The sequence below is a fragment of the Harmonia axyridis genome, chromosome 1, assembly GCF_914767665.1.
Source record: "Harmonia axyridis chromosome 1, icHarAxyr1.1, whole genome shotgun sequence".
Lineage (NCBI taxonomy): Eukaryota > Metazoa > Arthropoda > Insecta > Coleoptera > Coccinellidae > Harmonia > Harmonia axyridis.
In genome coordinates, this window is record NC_059501.1 from 61,908,796 (window position 1) to 61,916,901 (window position 8,106).

Consider the following 8,106-nt stretch of genomic DNA (forward strand, 5'->3'; position numbering starts at 1 on the left):
TTCCCAAAACATGAATATTCATGAAATAATGATATCATAAGAACCAAATTTTGCGAATTATGAAATGAACTCGATTATATTTGCAACAATGCCAGAAAAACATAACTTGCCAAATTTCTCACAAGACACATGCTTCCAAAAATCGTTACGCCGTTAGGCGCCTGGATTACAATGGTAGACCAGTCGTATTCAGATCATAGACTAACTAAACGGAGAATAGATGAGACACTAGTAGAACAAGCTTCAACGCCATCTGTCTTTGTAGAACATTACTAATTCGTGAAAAAAGCTCAATTGAAAATGGAATCTGTATCGTAAAGCTGCCTCAAAAAGAATTCTGTAGTGCACCTTTTGAATAGGTAGGTACACCCATATACAAGAGGCAAAAAGTTTTTTGAAATTCAAATTCCAAAAGGAAATCAGAAATGGATTCGTGCAAGTTATCGATGAGTGAGGAAATTTATTTTCATGAAAATAATACCTGCAACGAACTTTCATCTGATTTTCTTTTGGAATCGAGAAATGAGGATCAATAATCAAATTCTGGATAGAATAAAAATTTATTAACTGAAATATCACCAATTGAAAATACAGATTTATTTCATAAATATCTAATCAATAAACTAATAATTGCATTGAAAACATTCTCAAAAACTAAAAATAATGAATTCAATAATACAAAATATGAGTATTTATACCTACTATAGAGCTCCTTCAGTTAATTACCTGGCAAATCAATTGAGGGCAAAGAACCTTTTTTCAGCTTTCCATTGCTTTCCAAACAATCACTATGAAAATGGCACTGGCATATTCTAACATGCTTAATTTGATATTTCTCCAATTCCAAAAGTTTCCTATTGCCGATGCGCTCAAGCCACACTTTTCGAATTTTCTCATCGGTAGTGATGGCATATCTACGAAAATAAAATAAATATATTCTTTTTATAGGTACTGCAAATCTTGTGTTGACGTTAAAAAGTTTTCAATTGGGTTTTGAATTCATATTTTATAATTACCTTCTTGCATCTCGATTTTCACATCCAATACACAGCACGTCTTCACTCTTGCAGGCATATAGAAATTTATTATATTTCAAAAAGAACGTGTCAAACAAATCCTTGTGTCAGTTGACATTTCAAAGGTTTTTTGATAATAATGATTATACATTATACTTACTATTTTCATACATCTCTCCACACAAGCTGCATATAAACCTGGAGACTTTCCTCCCAATAGACCGTAACGTGTATGGGAGCCACTATTCACGAGTGATCTCCATGACGACATCTAACTATCAAATTGAAAATAATTTTTTCGTGTATTAGTGTCCTCCTCCGACAGATGGCGCGGAATATACGAGTGGCTCATCTATTTTTTTAGTTTGTCTATGATTCAGATGCTCCTAAACTCCACCAAAAAAATTAATGACGAATGACCCTGTCAAAAATGTTAAGCCAAGTTGATATTTGGTATAGTGACTCTTAAATAGCTAGAAAATAACATATCTGAAGCACATTGATTTGCTGAGGGGTATTTTACACTTGTGAATTTTTCGAAATTTTCACGAATACTAAACATTTTTCAATGTTACATTCTTGAAAATACTTGTATGTACCTCGTCGTTTCATTGATCAGCATGATTCACCTTCATCTATAATATTATTTTCTCTATTTCAGTATCGTAATGAGTTCATTGCAGTTCTAAAAACAGTGCTGTAATGAACTCATTACAGCATCGTTTTCAGATATATTTTTCGTTTTGTGGTTGTCTATACTGAGTACTGACTTCCAATTCTATCAAATTTCAACAAACGTCAAGAATTGTCAATTTGATATAATTTGGATATAGTGAAATGATTTGCAACATTATTCGCAATTTCTCTCAATTCTGGTGATGTTAAATCGATTTCGTCAGACCTAATTCACGAATTGAATGCGTAATTTTGAATAATTTCAAAATTCGAAATGTACGATTCATATTCAAATTCCGTATCTGTCAATTTTCGTAACAGTCACACCAACTGCCAATCTACAATACAAAAGTCACTAGGATATAAAATCCGAATTTTTCATTGAATTTCTTCAATATTTCACAAAACTTGACTGAAATAGAGAAAATATCGTCTAATACTCGTTGCAGAAGGCAATTCCAACACTCTTGCGTTCGAATTTCGCATTCGTGTTGGAATAAGAGCCCATTCTGCAACTTGTTTTAGAATATACTATTGTGCATTGAAATGTCATAATGACTTGATTGAAGTCGTTTTAGTCTACTCAAAAATCAAATTCTTGCGTTGCACCCCAAAAACAGATCGATTCGTTAGTTTCAATTTCTACCGACGCCACTGGTCGTTCGGCAGCTGGAATGAATTCGGCTGCTGAAAAGTGGCTGCCAAGTCCACGCCGGTTAATCTTGTTGACATGCATGTTTCGAGTAGGGCTGAGAATCATTAATGAATTATTTGAATATTCGATTATTTATTGAATAATTATTCGAAAAATTGCATTTTGCATTATTCGAATAATCAATGACTACTTTTCTATTCATGAAAAATGAGTGAATAGTCGAGTATCCACTGAATAGTTGAATAATCAATGACTACTAGTATTCACTGAATAGTTGAATAATCAATGACTACTTTTCTATTCATGAATAATCAGTGAATAGTTGAGTACTCAGTGAAGTAGGACAGTAGGAAATATGCGACTGCCCTTAGAAAAACCCTCAGCGAGTCTGCCCTCGCTCTTTCATGTGTTTAGTTGAAACTGTGGTCAATATTATTTTTTCCGCTAACTCGAAAACTATTGTTCGAAATGTCTTGGACGTTAGGTTGTTGAATCGATCTTTAATTAATCTTCTACTCATTCAGTATCTTGCTTATTGGTGAATTCAGTAACTGCATGTGAGCAGTTCCTAGTGGTTATCCACATGTACATCCATATGCCCATGCTGCTGAAGCTCAAGCGCAATCGGCTGCTATGGCTGGATATGGTCAAATATGTTCCATTTAGGTATATTTCAGGAAAAAATTGATGTATAAAGTCTACACCTTTTTCAATTGTAATTCAGAAAACGTAAAATGTAATTCAGAAAAGTAAATTGAATTTCAGAATATGGAAATTTTAATTCAGAATAGTTAATTGAATTTCAGAAGATGGAAATTGTAATTCAGAATAAGAACTTTATATTCAGAAACGGTAATTTGAATTTCAGAATAGTGATATGTAATTCAGAAAGGGTAAATTTGATTTCAGAAAATATAAATTGGAATTCAGATTTGGTGATTTGAAATTCAGAAATAGGAAATTGTAATTCAGAAAAAGGAAATTGTAATTCAGAAATAAGAAATTGTAATTCAGAATTTCAAAGGAAACGATGAGACTAACACACTAGCCAGAAAAGGAGCTCAAACGCCACTTACTGGCCTAGAACCTTTCTTTGGTATAGGCAAATGCACCTATAAGAAAGAGTTTCTGGAGAAGGAAGAAACTGAAAGAGAAGCACTATGGAGGAATATTCCGGGAATGAATCAATCCAAAAAGTTCCTTCGGAACTTTAAAACTGCAAGGTCCAAAAGGTATTTGGATCTCAGCAAGAATAAGTTACGCCTCCCCACTGGCTTTCTAACAGGACATTGTAGCCTAAGGAAGCATATGATGAGAATGGGCTTAACAGAAACTGACGAGTGCAGATTAGGTGGGGAAGAGGAGGAAACTCCTGTTCACTAAGTCACAGAATGCCTCGCCATTGCGTGCCTGCGCAAAGAATGTCTTGGACAGGAAAATTATACGAGGATCGCCGACTTAACCTCCTAGAAGCCCTTCCAGATACTGGAGTTCATTGAAGCTCTGGAACTGGAGAGCGAGCTGTAGCGCAGCTGCGAAAACAGCTCTGATCTTAAGGTCGCAGTGGAACGTAACCCCCTTAACAATCTGCAATCTACAATTCAGAATTGGTTACATGAACTCCAGAATTAATAAATTTGAATGTTCATAACTACTATATTTACATATTATTGGAGATATTATTTACATAATATACAGGGTGTTTCCTAAACATGCGGCAAAAATTCAGGGGGTTGTTCCTTGGACTATTCTAAGAATATTTTGTCCTTTGATGATTTTTGAAAAACCTATTTGTTTCGAAGATATAGGGGAAACAAAATTTCAGATAATAACATTTTATTATGAAAAATTACATGAAAATTCAACTCAACCTACAAAAACTGTTGAAAATGACCACCTCTAGCCAGCATACAAGCATCCAATCTTCTCCTCATTGACTGCCGAACCCTTTCAAAAACACCAGGATCATTTCTTATTAAGTTACACCCAGCAAACGAATTCAAATGAAAACCGTGTTTAATCTGTATTCCTTTACCATCTGCACTTATCAATTTTTAGTCAAAAAACTGGCCGTTTTTAATAATTGGAATGTTGTTAAACAAATTCAAAAATAAATTGTACCTACTTAGTAAACACAGTGCGGTACGCATTTTTATTTAAACTATTATTAATTTTAAAAATATGAAAAATGTTGTTCGCCCTGTATCTTCGAAACAAAGAGGTTTTTCAAAAATCATCCAAGGACAAAACATGCTTAAAATAGTCCAAGGAACAACCCCCTGAATTTTTGCCGCATGTTTAGGAAACACCCTGTATAATTCAAAGAACAACTGGTAAATCTTCCAAAGCGAGCGCTGCTGCGTGGAATGTGGTTGTATGCTGAGCGGCACGTGCGCAATCGCCCCCATAATTGTGTCTTTACTTGAATCAATTATTTGCTCCAAATATTGCAACCTTTGCTCTTGGACTCCTGAAGCCGTCACCTCAGGGATTCGAAGTCTGGTTTTCACCGACATTTTCAATTTCGCCCAAATTGATTCGATCGGGTTTAGCATCGGAGAATACGGAGCTAATCTCAACAAATTTGCTTCCGTTGCATTAATAACAACTTCTAGCCTAGAGTGACAGGGAGCGTTATCACATACGATAACTAAATCCGACAAGCGATTGCCCAATTCTTCCCATGTATTCATAAGTCTTTGAATCCACTCATTAGCTAAAAGCGCCGTGAAAGAATCTCTTCTACGTTCCATTGCAATCACACCAGCAGCAGAAATAGCACCAATCACATGTATATTCGGACCTCTTGCTGCCGGGAGCTGTTGAACTGCACGAGTACCGGCTTTGGAACGTCCTCAAGATCTTCGGCAAAATAAATTGAAATTTGTCTGGTTGATCCAAACAATTTGTTTGCCTAGACGGATGAAATTATTTAGAGACCTCACATAATCGGCACGTTTCAATTCATTTTCTTCGGTGTTCATAGTTGCTGGTGCTGTCTGAACCTGTTTGAATGTAAATACTCTCCCTTCCAAATAATTTGCAATAGTTGTGCTCGAAATTGTTTTATTGAACTCTGCGAATACCTTAGCTTGTAACTGTTTGATCGTAAGGTCGCAGGTTTCCTCAACCCATGAGATTAATATATCTATTTGTTCATCATTCAAAATCTTTGGTTTTCTTCCACCCTTGTCATGCATATTTTCTCTTCCTGATCTCACCCATTCATAGGCCGTTTTGTACTTCACATTCAAAGTTTCTGCCAGAGATACCCAATCGTCACCTCTATTCGCACATGCGGTTATTCGCTGCCTGTCTTGACTTGTGTTTTTATTATATATAGTTCTGGCCACTGCCATTTTTTCCGCATATGCTGTTCTGCAAATCGGACAAATTGGATCCCTCAATGGCTCTGCACATTTCTCATGTAAAAGGTGATTGCATGGCAATAATTTGACCACTTTGTTTCTATTCATCGATATTCTACAAATTGCACAATTATCTTTTAATTCCATTTTTGATATCTCGATAATGAGTTGAGTCTCATGTCATTAAGACAGGTTCGATGCCACATTGTCATAGATACCTATGTTTCATCACTCGATACTGTTCTGAATTACATATTACATTTTCTGAAATTGAATTGATAACTTCTGAAATACAATTTTTCTTTTCTGAAATACAATTTTCCTTTTCTGAATTTCAATTCACTATTCTGAATTACAACTTTGTGTTTCTGAAATCCAACTTCATAATCTGAATTTCAATTTCGTTTTTCTGAAATTAAATTAACTATTCTGAAATTCAATTTCTCTTTTCTGAATTACATATTCCTATTCTGAAATACATGTTCCCGTTTCTGAAATTGAACTTTGATTTTCTGAATTACAACTGAAAAAGGTGTAGTAGTAGACCATCTTCAGGTTAATCGAGCACAATGCTTGAGAAGACGCCCATACCGTGCTTATTGTAGAATAAACCCGTTTATGTCTTCCTCCTGCCACATAATGTTTTGGTTTACAGATAATTCAAGCGAATCAGAATCACCTCTAAAACCTGGCAGAAAAGGCAAAGTAGACAACAAAGTTGCTACGAGTTGAATCTTTAGAAATGTGCTTATCCACTATTACCCAGCAGTGGAGTTCCCCCGTATTCCAACAATGACAGCTAGTGCTCGTGCATCTCCTCCACTAATATTAGCCAGCTATACACAAGCTCCTCACCGAATACCTACAATGGAATCTAGCGTTCGCGCTCCTCGATCGCCTAAACTCTCCTGCACTCAAGCTGCACCTCCACTATCAATACCCAGCTATAGGAATCCTTACCAAATACCTACAATGGCATCTAGTGTACAACAACCTTCTCCTTCCCCTACACTCTCTACCTCAAGCTCTCCAGCTGCACCTGTAACACTCAGGATGCAGTTTAGCAAACATTGATATGTTATCATAATATTACCAAGGTATCGATTGGTTTAAACTTAGAATGTATTATTAAAGGAATTCTGTTACTTCAATCCCAACAATGGGATTAGGGATGGGCGCCAATTCAGCAAAAGTTCATGGTTCAAGATGAAACAGTTCTGCACAGTATTCCATACATGTGTGATGAAATACCAGACCAGGACGGTACTTTTATAGAAGAACTGATCAAAAACTATGATCGATGACGAATCATTTGTAGAACTTGTACATGCTTTGATGCAGTATCAAGAGAAAGAAAAGCGTGAGAAGAAAGACAAAGATAAAGACAAGAAGGAAGTTGAAACTGACAAAGCAGATCCCCTTCATCTTATGGATTTCGATCACGGGGACGTTCTGACCTATGAGGTCTTCTCAGAGTGAAAGCATGAGTTTTATTTTATTTATATATTTGGAGCATCTTCCTCGTCTGACAGGGTGAACCTTTCCAACATATCAATGGCAGATATTGTGCTTGGATAGGTACTTAGATCACCATAGAGGGATTTCACATCGTACTTTTTAAAGGCTTCAGCATTCCAATCATTAATCCAGGTTACCAAAGCAGAGTTGAAATGATCACTCCTGTATATCTCTTTTTTCATGTCTCTGTTAGTCTGTATTTCGGTCTCCAATATCCCTAATGAGTTCAAAATATTCTTTCTTTTTAGCAAGAACGTCGTTATTTTTCTTTCGCTTCTTACCCCCCTGGTTGGTTCACCCATTTTATTTGGAACGAGTAGGGGTCTATAAGCAACAGACATGTGTTGTCTAGTAATATCAGGCTTTTTTTCTCAAAGAGTTTTTGCGCTCTTTCTCATTGTGTTGTTATTTCAGTTCGGATAAATTTCTTCAGTTTGTGATCAGCTATATTCCATATTTCTTCAGATCTCTCTATCTCCCATTTTCTGCATGTGTTCAGCATTATTGTGGTGGCATTTTCCATATACATGATCATCCTGAACCTATACTTTTCAGGATCATTTATTTCCTCTACGTCTTCTTCATCATCCCAGCTGTTGTTTGTTCTCCCTGAACTTCCGCTTGGGTCACTCGACATGGACTGATCAGCTTCTCCAGTGGTGGAGCTTGCATTGGGACTGTCCTGTTTCTGCTTCTTGGAGAGATTTTCTTCCACTACTCTCTCTTCCAGCCTCTTTCTTTTGAGGAATATATCTTCTGTCTGCAGCAATTCCAAGTTACATAGCACATCAATCTGGATTTTTAATAGAAGTAATTCCTTCTCTCTATCCGACATGACCATTTTTTCATTCTACCACCAAAATTGTTAATGAGT

At 36.1% G+C, this 8,106-nt stretch overlaps 1 long non-coding RNA gene across 1 annotated transcript; it reads right to left on the reverse strand.

The window, feature by feature from the left end:
- Positions 1 to 582: 582 nt before the first annotated feature.
- LOC123671641 lies at positions 583 to 1,068 on the reverse strand. Its single transcript, XR_006746143.1, has 2 exons — positions 1,017 to 1,068; positions 583 to 914 (listed from the first exon to the last, which is right to left on the reverse strand). It is a non-coding gene; the product is annotated as an uncharacterized LOC123671641 (long non-coding RNA).
- Between the last annotated feature and the right edge of the window lie 7,038 nt (positions 1,069 to 8,106).